This window comes from Neofelis nebulosa, chromosome 11 (assembly GCF_028018385.1).
Source record: "Neofelis nebulosa isolate mNeoNeb1 chromosome 11, mNeoNeb1.pri, whole genome shotgun sequence".
Classification (NCBI taxonomy): Eukaryota; Metazoa; Chordata; class Mammalia; order Carnivora; family Felidae; genus Neofelis; species Neofelis nebulosa.
Genome location: NC_080792.1, coordinates 59,323,533 through 59,337,885, shown reverse-complemented (window position 1 = coordinate 59,337,885; position 14,353 = coordinate 59,323,533). Strand labels below are relative to the sequence as shown.

General features: G+C 42.4%; 1 long non-coding RNA gene across 1 annotated transcript in view; it reads left to right on the top strand.

Moving 5' to 3' along the window:
• The window catches only part of LOC131490385 (uncharacterized), a 99,719-nt gene that overhangs the window by 23,043 nt on the left and 62,323 nt on the right, over positions 1 to 14,353 (top strand). Inside the window, exons 2-3 of the long non-coding RNA XR_009251070.1 lie at positions 3,364 to 4,034; positions 4,947 to 5,008. This is a non-coding gene — a long non-coding RNA (uncharacterized LOC131490385). The remainder of the gene's footprint in view (positions 1 to 3,363; positions 4,035 to 4,946; positions 5,009 to 14,353) is intronic.

Below are 14,353 nucleotides of genomic sequence, written 5' to 3'. Positions count from 1 at the left end.
TCCTTTGGACTTTAAAATGTCTGTTTCGGGGCGCCTGGGTGGCTCAGTCGGTTGAGCGTCCGACTTCGGCTCAGGTCATGATCTCACGGCTGGTGAAAGCTTCAGTTACACAAGACTAATGCATTCTAGACATCTGAACAACACTGTGTCTAGAGTTAACACTGTATTGTGCACTTAATTGGTTTAGAGGGTAGATCTCACGTTAAATGTTTTTTACCACATTGTTTGGAAAAAAGAATCATGAGGAAGACCATGAACAAAAGAAAACAGTAAGAGAGAAAAGAAAGACTAGAATCGAAAATGTCAGAGTGCTTCTCACATGTGTAAGTATTATTCTGTGAACCTTCTGTTACATACACACACGTGTGTTTGTGGGTACTAGGGTGTAACGTAAAGGGCTTTTCATTCTGTGGGTCGAGTTCAAAGAAGTTCAAAAGCCACTGTTGTACTCTCAGAAAAAAAAAATTCAGACTAAAGCTAAAACTGATATTGTGTTTCGAGGGAATTTGGTTTCCTTGTATGTAGACGTGCTTCTCTATCCCTGAACAAGGCAGTTTAAGATCCTTGAGGCAGTACATGGGGTAACTTCGAGACACATGAATTGTGGACTCAGTCTATGCTTTCTCTTCTATGTAAAAATAAGGTAGGACTGATCTGGGAGCTTCATTATACTGAGCACAGCCTTTGAAGCAGGACAAACCTGGTGTCGAATTCTGATAACAGAAACTTCTAGCTATATGTTAGACTTTGTGAATGTCAGCATCCTGGTCTGAAAATGAAGCTGATAGTTCTCCCTTCGTAAAGCTGTTGTGAGAAACTGATGGTAATGTAGACAATGAGTCACCAATTTGCTGATAACATTTGAAATAGTTCTTGTCTTCCTTTATTGCCCTAGATTTCTATATCTTAGAATTGCAAATTTCTCTAAATCAATTTTATTTATTTATTTATTTATTTATTTATTTATTTATTATTTTTATTTATTTTTGATTTTTTTAACATTTATTTATTTTTGAGACAGAGAGAGACAGAGCATGAACAGGGGAGGGTCAGAGAGAGAGGGAGACACAGAATCCGAAACAGGCTCCAGGCTCTGAGCTGTCAGCACAGAGCCTGACGCGAGTCTCGAACTCACAGACCATGAGATCATGACCTGAGCCGAAGTCGGATGCTTAACCGACTGAGCCACCCAGGCGCCCCTATTTATTATTTTTAATCTTTATTTTTGAGAGAGAGAGAGAGAGAGAGACAGAGCATGAGCAGGGGAGGGGCAGAGAGGGAGACACCGAATCCGAAGCAGGCTCCAGGCTCTGAGCTGTCAACACAGGCTCTGAGCCCACGTGGGGCTCAAATTCACGGACTGCGAGATCACCACCTGAGCTGAAGTTGGACACCCAACTGACTGAGCCACCTAGGCGCCCCAGTATTTGTTTATTTTTAAATGTTTATTTATTTTTGAGAGAGATGGAGACAGAGACAGAGAATCTGAAGCAGAGCCCAATGTGGGGCTTGATCTCACAAATCATGATATCATGAACCGAGCCGAAGTTTCACGCTGCTTAACTGCTTAACTGGTGGAGCCACCCAGATGCCCCATCCCTTAATCAACTTAAAACCTACAATCGAGCTGGAACTCCAGTAAGAGTTTTTTCTTCCTCTTCAGGGAGGTCCAGTGAAAGCCTTAACACTATACTCTCTTATTCTGCTTATGATTATGTTTAATTCATTGTGAATCTCAGTGGGAGTGTATTTCTCGTTTCTGCAGTGGCTTTTTATTTTACCGATTTCCTTCTCAAAGTGGGACACCATCCTTGGGGACTTGTTACCCAAACATAACGACAGTGTTTTGTGTGAGCAGAGCAGGTGCTGGAGGAAGAGAGAGGACCCAGCTCCATTCCTTTTACTGAGAAATCAACATATAACATTATATTAGTTTCAGTGTATAACATGATTCAATAGTTGTATATACTGCAAGGTGATCACCACAACAATTCTAGTCAATATCCATCCCCATAGATAGTTACATTTTTTCCTTGTGATGAGAATTTTTAAGATTTATTCTCTTAGCAACTTTCAAACCTACAATCCAGTATTGTCAGCCACAGTCACCATGCTGTACATTACATCACTAGGACTTACTGACTTACTTCATAATTGGGATTTTGTACCTTTTGAACTCCTTCACTCATTTTGTCTACCCCTCCTGCCCCTGGCAACCACCAATCTGTTCTCTGTATCTATGAGTTCAGCTCTATTTAAAAAAAAATTTTTTTTTAATTTAAATTTTAGTTAACATATAGTGCAATATTGGTTTCAGGAGTAGAATTCAGTGGTTCATCACTTACATACAACACCCCGGACTCATCACAACAGGCGCCCTCCTTAATATCTATCACCCATCTAGCCCATCTCCCACCCACTTCCCTCCATCAACCCTCAGTTTGTTCTCTATCCTTAAGAGTCTCTTGTGGTTTGTTTCCCTCTCGTCTCTTTCTTGCTCCTCCCATATGTTCATCTATTTTGTTTCTTAGATTCCACATATGAGTGAATTCATATGGCATTTGTCTCTCTCTGATAGATTTTATTTCTTTTTGATGGCTGAGTAATATTCCATTGTATGTATGTACCACTTCTTTATCCGTTCATCAGTCAATGGACATTTGGGCTTTCTCCATAGTTTGCCTATTGTTGATAATGAATTCAGCTCTATTTTGTGCCCTTTCCCTTCAGCTCAGTCTCTCCCCAGTCTCTTTCTGCTCCTTCCTTTCTTCCCTAACCTGCTGTAGCAAGTTTCCTTATCCCAGAGGAAACGGAATTGACAAACTGTGGCTAACAATAGAACCTATCATGCCTCCTCAAGTGGGTGTCCTGGTGAGGAAATAAGAAAATGAATATGCAAGCTGTAAGAACAATGAGGGTTATACCAACATCAGATGTTTTTGCATTATGATGAATGAATGGATATTCTTGGTAATGTTGGTGAAGCATTAACCCAGAGGGTGCCTGGGTCTGCCATTTGCCAGCTGAGTGGCCTTGGTCAAGTTGTCAAACCTTTTGAAACCTCAGTTTTCTCATCTCTAAATTGTGGAAAACAGTCCCTCCCATCCACAGGGTTCTTTAAGAATCAGAACATATAGAGCACTTAGACACATGGGAAAAGATCTTAGCCATAGTAAATGATTGTTATGGACTGAATGTTTATGTTCCCTGAAATTCATACACTGAAGTCTAATCCCCAGTGTGATGGAATTGGGAGGTGGGGCTTTGGGGAGGTGATTAAGTCATAATGGTGGAGCACTTATGAATGGGGTTAGTGCCCTTACGAGAAGAGACATGAGATTGCCCTCTCTCTCTCCTCACCAGGTGAGGACACCCAGAGAAGGCGGCCATCTGCAAATCAAGAAGAGAGTCCCCACCAGACACAGATCTGTAGAACCTTGATCTTGGACTTCTGGTCTCCAGAATTGTGAGGACCAATGGTTGTTGTTGAAGCCCCCAGCCTATGGTACTCTTGTTATAGCAGCTGGAACTGACTAAGACAATGATCAATAAATATCAGTGGTTGTTATTGTCATATCTCCCCAGATATTTTTGTCCTTGATGGACCAGAAAGGTAGTCCTTAAAGTTAAAAAGTTAAAGTTAAAGTTTCATAACATCTATGAGTTGTGGGGAAAATGGGGGGAAAAAGCAAGACATTTGGGGCAGAGGAGCCTTCCTGAAACTCTGAAATCATCCCATGTGGGCAACCACCTGGGCATGATACTGCTCTGTATTGGAGACTTTGCAATTTACTTGAAATTTTGCTACAGTACAGAGAGGCCCATGTGATAACTGACTCCATGAATGGCAGATTATTGTTTTAAGTTAACACTCTTTTCAAACCACAGAGGCTGGTTATTACTTCGTATCTCTCACTACTATATGATCTGCTCATCTGTGGGTTATCGCCTTTGCCCCTCGTTTGTGTCCTGCCTTCAGAGACATAGAAGGCAGGGAGCTGAGGCACAAAAAGGGCCTTGGTAGTGAGGATCAGGTAAGGGGGTGGAAATAAGGAGGGGAAGAGAAGAGAAGGGAGTGGCTGAGCACAAATTGCTAGAGGAACCACTCTCTTACTATCGTTTTTAAGGTGGTTTTTTTTTTTAAGTTTATTTATTTATTTTGAGAGAGAGACAGAGAGAATGAGCAGAAAGGGGCAGAGAGAGAGAGAGGGAGAGAGAATCCCAAGCAGGTTCCACCCTGTCAGCACAGAGCCCAATGCGAGGCTTGAACTCACAAACTGTGAGATCATGACCCGAGCCAAATTCAAGAGTCAGAGGCTTAACCAACTGAGCCCCCTATTATCATTTTTAGATGGAATCTTGGTCAATTCATATGATGTGCACCCTTCATGTGAATGAGATGATTTTAGGTGGTACACAGGTGAACGTTTTTTTTTTTTTTAACATTTAATTATTTTCGAGACAGAGAGAGACAGAGCATGAACGGGGGAGGGTCAGAGAGAGAGGGAGACACAGAATCTGAAACAGGCTCCAGGCTCTGAGCTGCCAGCACAGAGCCTGATGCGGGGCTTGAACTCACGGACCACGAGATCATGACCTGAGCTGAAGTCAGCCGCTTAACCAACTGAGCCATGCAGGTGCCCCCAGGTGAACGTTTTTTTAAGTTTCATTCTTGCTAATGAAAAGATCATCAGAATAAGCCTGAGCAAGCAAAGCTGTTTATTAGACTTATTCCAAAAGAGGAGAGCACTCACTCCTCTGACAGTTTTAGTTATGTGCCAGGAGGTAGAGCTCAAAGAAGAAAACTTACAGGTTTTGAGGTCTGGGCTCAAGTGGTTGAAGGTCGGTCTCTCAAGGCAGAGAATGGACGGGGGCCGGGTTTGGGATGGGAGGACACAGCAAGGTGAGGATCTGCAGGAGTAAACTGCTATCTGATGTTTTCTCAGGTGGGCACACTGTTTTCCTGAATAAAGTCATTTGCAGAAATTTCCTGAAGCAAACAGCAAAGGTATTTATTGGTGTACAGTCTTATTTTCCTGGGCAAGGATTTCTTGGAACAAATGGTTGTGTTCTGTTGACACAGATGGACTCAGTTCTCATAATTACGTGTTTCGTTAATGTGTATTTGATAATATATAATTGGTGCTTCAAACTGCTAATCATGAAAATAATATTATTTAGGACAACAGGGAAGTAAATTAAATTTAAAGATAAAAGCTGAGTTCATCAAAGAAAACTAATAGTATAGGTGATACTAAACCATGACAAAAATTCTGAGTACAGTATATGAACAACTGACGTGTGAAAAACACTATTCAATACAGGAGAATGTCCTTGCGGAGTCTAGAGTGGAGGAAAATCCTCTTACGGGGAAGGAGTGTAGCCCACAGTTGAATCATCGGAGAAAGCCAGGGTAGATGAGCGCGATTGGCAGAGCTGGTTGCCTGGGCTGGGAGGGGCCCCGGTGCCCCCTGGGTTTAGTGTCATCTCCCTTGTGCAAATGAGCTGAGCACTAGAAAAGTCCCTCTGTCTGGAAACTCTGACTTACTTGTGGGTCTACTTGGGGTTTGAGCTTTCAAACAGGAAGTAGCAGCTGCTGTTGGAAGATCCTATGCGAGACAGATGGATTCCCCATTAGTGGCACCTGCCATTGTGGTCACCCAGATGCCAACTGCATAATGTAGCAAAAAGGCACTGAGACTCAATGAAGGGCAAACCAACCAGAATGCCTCGGTGATGGATATTTTGAACAAACTGAAAAGGATAGAAGGAGGAGGCAAGGGCAGCTTCTGGTTTTCTAGAAACCAGAGCCAAAGCAACTTCAGTGGTGGGGTTGGTGTAGGGGAAGGAGGATAAATCCCGGGCAATTCAGGACAAAGTTAGCTTGACTTTGAGGAGAGGAACTTTTGGGACCAGATAGAGAACAGCCTTTCTTAGGTAGAAAGCCCAGGACCAGGGGAGAATCCTGTAGTATCTGCTATGTTCAGGTGCCTGCTGAGACAAAATAAAGCAGTCCAAGTCAGGGAGATGATGGGGGTGGGAAGAGAGCAGGCAGAAGGAGGCAGTTCCTTTATGTTGCCAAGAATCTCACTACAGTGCTCATCAGTGACTTGAATCATCCTGAGACCTAACTCTAAGAAACTTCATCCAGCGTGCTACTCAAACCAGAGTGGGTGGGGCTCACCCTATAGCAAAACCAAGGGAACTGGAAAAGGAGCCATTCTGAAAGCAACCCTATTCCCTTCCTCAAAGACAAGGATCAGATATCGCCAGTATTCTGCAAATCAACCATTCCTAATGATTGTGTGTGTGTGTGTGTGTGTGTGTGTGTGATGGCTGCAACTTTGCTCACCACTTTGTTATGCCCCTGTCAGCTTCCCTGACCAGCGTTGCATGGTGGTTGGAATTTGGTTTTATTTCCTGTCTTCTGCTGGTTTTGGGTTTTATTTGCTGTTCTTTTTCCAGCTCTTTAAGGCATAAGGTTAGGTTGTGTGTCTGAGATCTTTCTTCCTTCTTTAGAAAGGCTTGGATTGCTGTATACTTTCCTCTTATGACTGCCTCTTATGACCGTCCTAGAGGTTTTGGGTTGGGGTGTTGGAATTTGGTTTTAGTAACTAACATCAGGCTTCCAGGCACCTTCACCATCAACGGGTAACCTAAAAAATTAAGCATTCAAAAAATGCAACAAAGTAAACATCAGGCAATGGCCTTACCAGCACCAAAGAAACATCCAGGTGATAAAGTGGAAGACTAACCAAGATGTGGGCATTTGAATATTTACTATTATTCCTTAGGAAACAAACAACTAGAGAAGGAAAATGTCAGCAGAGGTTTTTTTTTCAGCAAGTCGAGATCCTGAGAATGACTGTACAGAGACAAGAGAGCAGCCTCCCTGAGCAGCCACGAGGCTTTTGTGTTTTGTTTTTTTACTGTTTGGGTAATATGAGTTGAAAGAAGAAATATCAATAACACATGGGGAGAATCCCAACTAAAGAAATCTGAAATGTATAATAAAAGTTTTTCCCCCCCATTTCTGTTATTTTGGATGCTGGTGTTAAACTTCCAAGTGTTAGGATTTAAAAGGAAATTTTATGCCCTTCTTGTTTATTTCTAGGATGAAATAGGATAGCATTTTTGTTTTCTTACATGACTTTCTTTGAAAACGTGCAATATATTGGTGGCTCAGTCAGTCGAGCCTCACATTCTTGATCTCTGTTAGGGTCCTGATCTCAGGGTTGTAAGTTCCACCCCGCATTGGGCTCCACACTGGGCATGAGGCCTACTTAAAAAAAAGAGCGGGGCACCTGGGTGGCTCAGTCGGTAAGCGTCCGACTTCAGCTCAGGTCATGATCTCATGGTTCGTGAGTTGGAGCCCTGCATCAGGCTCTGTGCTGACAGCTCAGAACCTGGAGCCTGCTTCCGATTCTGTGTCTCCCTCTGTCTCTGTTCTTCCCCTGCTCACACTCTGTCTGTCTCTCAAAAATAAATAAACATTAAAAAGAAAACAGAAAGAAAGAAAACGTGCATTATAAAGTTCCTCAAAAATAAAATGTTTATCCTTGAAAGGAAAAAAAAATTTGCTCCACCACTCAATACCCAAGTCACCATACACATGATGCTTATTCGCCCTGAGTCTGGTGTTTTCCCACTTGTGCCTGTGATGTTAGGAAGACCACGTGACAGAGTATATGCAAAATGTTTGGCACATTGTCAGGACTTAATACGTATTCGCTGTTAGCTAATGTTTTTTATGAATCTGATGGGGGGAGTGGGGCGTGGGGGTGGGGCGTGGAGGTTGTTTTTGGATTCCTGCTTCCTGTGGGTCTGACCGGAGAGAGAAGTGAATCAAAGAGTGAGTGAGGCCAGGGCAAGAGGCACACAGGCAAAGGTCAACGATCTTTGGGAAACTTACAGTTTGCTCGTGTCATTTATATTCCTGGTCAAAAAAAAAAAAAAAAAAAGGCTACAAAACCCCCGCAAGCAACAAAAACACACAAACCTCTAGGAACGGAAGACAAGAGAAGAAAGAAGGAGGAGGAGGAAGATACCCAGGGAAAATGATGAGAAATGCTGATTTGCTACCCTGAGCCTATAGGGAAAGCTTCCATGTGATGGCTTATTTGGAACAATGCTGCTTGAAGAAAGAAAACTCAGCAGAGAAAAACAAAAAATAAATAGGGTGAATAAAGGCTTGTGAGAAACCCACACAGCCCATGTGATGGAGAGATATGCTCATGAAGGGATAGTCCATGAAAAGGGGCAGATTTTAAAAAGTTTGTAGGTACACCCAGTCACAATTTTGTGAAACATTATACTCACGTTGACAATAATTAGAAGACAATTTGCCAAAATTTGAATATATTGTCTGGTAAAGCTCTAAAGATACTTAAATTCAGTATGAAAAGTTAACGAAGCACTATAAGATAATTTAAAATTACTTTAACGTTGTTTTGATTAATTTGGCATTGTTTCAGTTGATTCCTAGGCTATCACTTTTGATAACTAAGTGCTCCCTCATTTTGCTGTGACCTTTCAAGACAGTGTCAGACACATCTCTATATAATCACTATTAAATCAAAAACACGAGAACTCCTTGGATAGGATAGGGCGCTGGGGATACCACCATGGGACATGCGTCACAGGGTCCTTATTTATTTATTTAAACAATTTTTTTTAATGTTTATTCATTTTTGAGAGACAGAGAGAGACAGAGTACAAGTAGGGGAGAGGCAGAGGGAGAGGAAGACACAGAATCTGAAGCAGGCCCCAGGCTCCCAGCTGTCAGCACAGAGCCTGACGCGGGGCTTGAACTTGAGACCATGACCTGAGCCGAAGTTGGCCGCTTAACCGACTGAGCCACCCAGGCACCCCACAGGGTCCTTATTTTTAAAAGATTTCCATCTGGCTCTCCCCAGTCTAGTCCTCCTTTAAGACCCTGTAGGGCCCCATGATTCTTCAGATGTGGCATGAAACCCACTGTATTTTAAGCACCTGTTGATTTGTTGCTCTCCCCCTTGGATGGCAAACCGAAAAGGCAGATCATAAATACTTGTTGACTTAGAGCGCAGATCTGAAGGAGGAGCAGGGGCAAGCCCTTTGAATCTTGGGGAGGAGCACTGGGCAGAGGGAATAGCAGAACAAGTGCCTGGGAGGGTTGGGCATGTTCCAGGAGCCGGGGGTGGGGGTGGGGGTTGAGGGTTGGGAGTGGGGGGCGGGGTGCAGAACGATTGGAGTGAGGCAGTTAGAACAGAAGAGCCCTCAGAGAGGTAAACAGGGCTTGTAGATTGGGTAGAAGCTGGTAGTGACTGTAAGAAGTTGGGAGTCCGTGGGGGATTTTGAGCAGAGGAGTGAAATAAATGATCTGGCTTTTCAAGTTGAAAGGATCCCTCTGGCTGCCAGACTGAGAATCAGCATGAGAAAGCAAAGACAATGAGCCGGCACTGTTGTGCCTCCAGGCAAGTACTCCAGGCAAGAAAGTGTGGTGGCTTCACTCTGGAGGGAGTAAGCAGGTCAGGCTCTGGATTCACTGAGCAGGTTGTGAAATGGGAGAGTCAGAGAAGGTGAGCACGACCCCAAAGCCAATGGCCTGCCTGACTGGAGCGTGGAGTTGCTTTCTCGAGTGCATAAGGGGAACACGTGCCCTGTGCAGAGAAGCCCAAGAGTTTGGTTTTGGACGTATGAAATTTGAGTTCCTTATTAGATACATCTTTTTTTTTTTTTTTTTTTTTTTTTAATGTTGAATTCTTCATCCAAATTGGAGAGTTAGTGGTGTTTCTTTTTCAGTATTACAGTCTATCAGGAACTGAAAGTTTTTGTAACAGTCTGGCAGGAACTGAAACCATGGCGGGGGGAGGGGAAAGCTTGAGTGTTTTTGTTTAACCATAAGGAGATAGGGGCGCCTGGCTAGTCCAGTCAGAAGAGCATGCAACTCTTGATCCTGAAATGGTGAGTTCAAGTCCCATGTGTGGCATAGAGTTTACTTAAAACAACACAAAGCAAAACAAACAAAAAAGCCTACAAGGAGACAGATTTATACCCACAAACCCATGGTTCTTCAGCAAGGAATATGACATTTGAGGCACTCTTCAACAGCCAGCCCAAGGCTACTAGTGCTCAGTGTTGTGGGTTTTTGGATTAAGGTAATTCTGAAGGGAAGTTTGAAATTCTAAAATGTATGTGGGGCTCTCTTTGGAGAAGCAGTCTGCCATGGGCCCTGAACGTCCCTGTGTGCTCTTGCTGAGTGCGCCTGATTGTTAGGTCCGTGCATCTCCTGATACAGAGCAGTTTCTCTAGTTAGTCACATTAAGTAGGTCACAGCAGAGGGAGAATGGCTTGTCTCTTGCCTGCTCAAGGGCTGGGGCCTTAACCCTGTGTTCCTCTCCTGCATGGCAATCCACTGTGTATGCAGGTGTCATTTGGGACGATGGCATAATCCCTGTGTTACAATGGAACTTTTGAAGCAAAGGTGCTCATGTTGTTTGCTCTGTTGTTAGTAATCAAGTCCTTTGTCTCTGACCCAGGAGTCTCGTGCCTTCTGCCAGCATCCATGAAACAGGAACACAGTAACTTGCTAGTGTGTGAGGGGGGTAAAATTTCAGACCCTTTACATTTCTTGACCAGTCTCATCTTCCTCAAAGGAGTTGTCTGAAGCTCATGCCTGGGTGGAGAGATAGTCTGGGTAAAATAGAAAGAGGATCAGGCCCAGCAGAGAAGGACTCTGTTTCCTCTTGTGGACTGTGCTTCTGGATAAATTACTTGATGGGGCAAAAATAAAGAAAACTGATTACATGGAGCTGAAGGGCATAGGTTAATTTTCAATTTGTTTATATTGTTTTACTCACCACATAGGAAATGGGAATCCTTCCTACAATTCCTTAGGTTTGAGTAAAGGATGTAGACAGGTGGAAAGGTCATTTTCAGGGTAAAGGCAGAAGATCATCGCTGCTGAAAATAAAGGAAATCCCAGTCCACTTTTGCCCAGGATGGATAGGTAGTCAGGCCACAAAAATGCACCACCTTTATTTTTACAAAGAGAATCCATTTGCATTTATTTTTAAGAAACTCAAACTGCCTAGGCCCCTGGAGTGCTAAATCTTCACATTCATTGCCCTTAAGACCACCTCCCTCCCTTGTTGGAACTGCCCTTGCTGTGCTAGGGTTAGGGGTGGGAGGCAGTACAAAGATTTAGAAGAGTCACTGACTCTACTCTGACTGCTACTCTAAAGGAGTAGCAGAGGGAGGCATAATTTCAGTAAGTGTCAGCTTTTCAGAAATATACAGTACTAACTTAGTAATGTATTGACTTTATGTAGACTTTTGCAAATCTAACTTTTATACTGTGTGCCATGTAATCCCTCTTCCTTCTACTGGGGGTCATCTTTTGAGAGTTGATATCAGTGATGAAAGGGGAGGGAAATAATAATGGGGCTTGTCTGGAGCCATCAACACAAAGAACACACAGATGAATCGATATTGTACAGTAGGTTTGACTGAGGTATAGTGAAATTCATTTTCCCACCAGTGATTTCCTCAGTGGTTTATCCTATGTTCCCCTCTAGCCACTCCAGCCCTTCTAGCTGGCCAAAATCTGTGCTTAGAGGGTTGAAGGAGAGGATTAGAATGGCACCCTGTGACAAAGGATACATAAATAAACAATTTTTTTTAATGAGCTCACGTTTTTTTGCCCTAAAAAAGTAAGAAATGCTTGAATCCATTGCTTGTCTTTATCCTTCTGAACTATGCTGCCAACCCAAATAGATGAGAATGTGGGAAAGTGATGGAATTTAGAGATGTCAGAAACCACTTTGATAAGAGGTAAGAAGTTCTGACTTCTTTTTTTTAATGTTTATTTATTTATTTTGAGAGAGAGAGAGAAATGATATGTGTGCATGAGTAGGAGAAGGGCAGAAAGAGAGAGAGAGAGAGAGAGAGAGAATCCCAAGCAGGCTCTGCACTGTCAGCACGGAGCCCAATGCAGGGCTTGAACTCATGAACCATGAGATCATGACCTGAGCCAAAATCAAGAGTCAGACACTTAACCAACTGAGCGACCTAGGCATCCTAGGAAGCTCTGACTTTTATACACATATGGTACTTTTGTTTTACTTAGTGTGTTGGCTAAATGGAAAAAAAACAAAAAAACAAAAAACAAAAAACCTTTATCTCCTCCCGTGCAAAATAGTCTACTTCATCTCAATTTGCAAAATTTCTTGTTTACTTCCTTTACTCAGTATTCCAGGTCTTCATATAAAAGGACAGGCATTATGTCTCATGCTGAAATCCAGATCGCTGATGTCCAGATTAGATTCTAGTCATTTCCATTCTCTTTTGCCATCATGTCATATAACAAAAAAAATGCATTAATTGCGAACAGTCTCTGAGTCAGGTCTCCTGCAATAGAATTGGTGAATTAATGGAAGTTTCTGCATCATTTAAAAAAACGAGGAACACTAATACAAATGCTTATTGTGTCTACAGCAGGGATTTTGTGGGTAATCACTATCTGCTTGAATCCAAAGACAGAGAGATAATTACTTGCTTCCCGGGGGAACAGTCTGTTAAGAAAAACACTTTCAGTTTTGTTGTGGAGAAGCAGCACTAGGGTAAGAAAGGAAAGACATAGCATTTCAAGTGTTCTGGGAAGGATGGACTGATGACCTTGAGGAAGGAAGCATTTGTACCGGGGCGTTTTTGGGTAGAAAGGAGTTCTTTCAGATGCTGAGCCTTTTCTGTGAATTCTAGACTTTCTCCAGGTTCAGGGGTTGGGTAAGCCAGCAGGGCTATAGCTTTCCATCAAGAGGGCTCTATTCACATGCTGTCCACTCCTAGAACATAAACATAGGATCTTCCAAAATCAGCCACACGTGACTATTGAGCACTCTCAATGTGGACAGTTTGAATTGAGATGTGTTATAAATGTAAAATACACATCAGATTCTGAAGACATAGTGTGAAAAAAGACTGAACCATCTTATTAAGTTTTACAATGCTGAGATGTCAAAGTGATAATATTTTGGATATAATGGATTAGATAAACTATAATATTAACATTAACATCACCTGTTTCTTTTTACTTTTAAAGATGTGACCACCATAAAATTTGAAGTTACATGTATTTCTTTTGGAAGGCACTGCTCTAGAAATTCAGAAGAATAGAATAACTGTAAGAAAGGGAGAAGGAACACAGAGGGGAAAAAAAAAAAAACAAGTTGACTTTTCTTCCCCCTTTAGGTCCTGAGGAATTTAGTGAAGGAAAAAAATTTTTTTCTCTTAGAATTTTAGAGCTAAGTCCATTAGAAATGATCTAGTCTGATATATCTTAAACTAAAGAACCTTGGGAAATTTGGAAGTAATCTGTAACTGCAGACCCCAGCTTGAGAAGCAATGATAGAATCCAAGAAACTTATGTTATAGCTTCAGGAAAGTAAGGCTCAGGAGACTAAGTGACTTCAGGGTGCTTAGTGGAGACGTAAGACTGGAAACCTGGTTTCCCCTACCCAGTCTGTTCTCTGGTACCCTATGGAAATGTTTTGTTTTGTTTTGTTAACAAGAAGAGGTGAATTATTCCCACAAATGTGTCAGTATACATGGAAAAGTGATATAGCAAAAAAGAAGTATACATGTCAGTATACATGGAAAAGTGATACAGCAAAAGGAGAGTATATCAGGATAGACTTGAGGCTATCTTAAAAAAAAGGTCAAATTCAGTTCGCTTCCTTTCATTCAACGGGTATGACATTTCCATATTTCCCTTTTTACCCCAGATAGTCCTAAAATCCTCGTTTGGATTTTATATTCTATATTCTGGCACCGTGATGAGGCTTTTTTTCCTTTAATGTTTATTTATTTTTGAGGGGGGCGGAGAGAGAGAGAACATGCATGGAAGGGACAGAGAGAGAAAGGAAGACAGAGGACTCGAAGCAGACTCAGAGCAGTCAGCGCAGAGCCCGGTGTGTGGCTCGAAGCCACCAACCATGAGATTACGACCTGAGCCACTTAGGTGTCCCACCCTGATGAACCTTTTAAAAAACTTATTTTGATATCTTCCTCCCTGGATCCATACGTGGTATGAGGGGGTTATATTTCCTTTTTAGATTCCTCTCTTTCTTCAAATTCAGAAGTTTCCTCTTCAAAACATACACCCTTTGTCTGCTCCAAGTCTTTTCTCCAGGACCGCTGTTAGTAAAACATATGTCACGCCATCAGTCGTGTCTTGTGGATTCTCTGTTGCCAAGGCAGCGAACTGAGAGGCTGGCCTCAGATAGCACCTTCTGGTAAACTCCTCAGAGCTTTCCTCAGGTAGGAACACAGTGTTTCCTTACAACGTAAAAAGTTCCTGGAGCTCTTAAAAAAA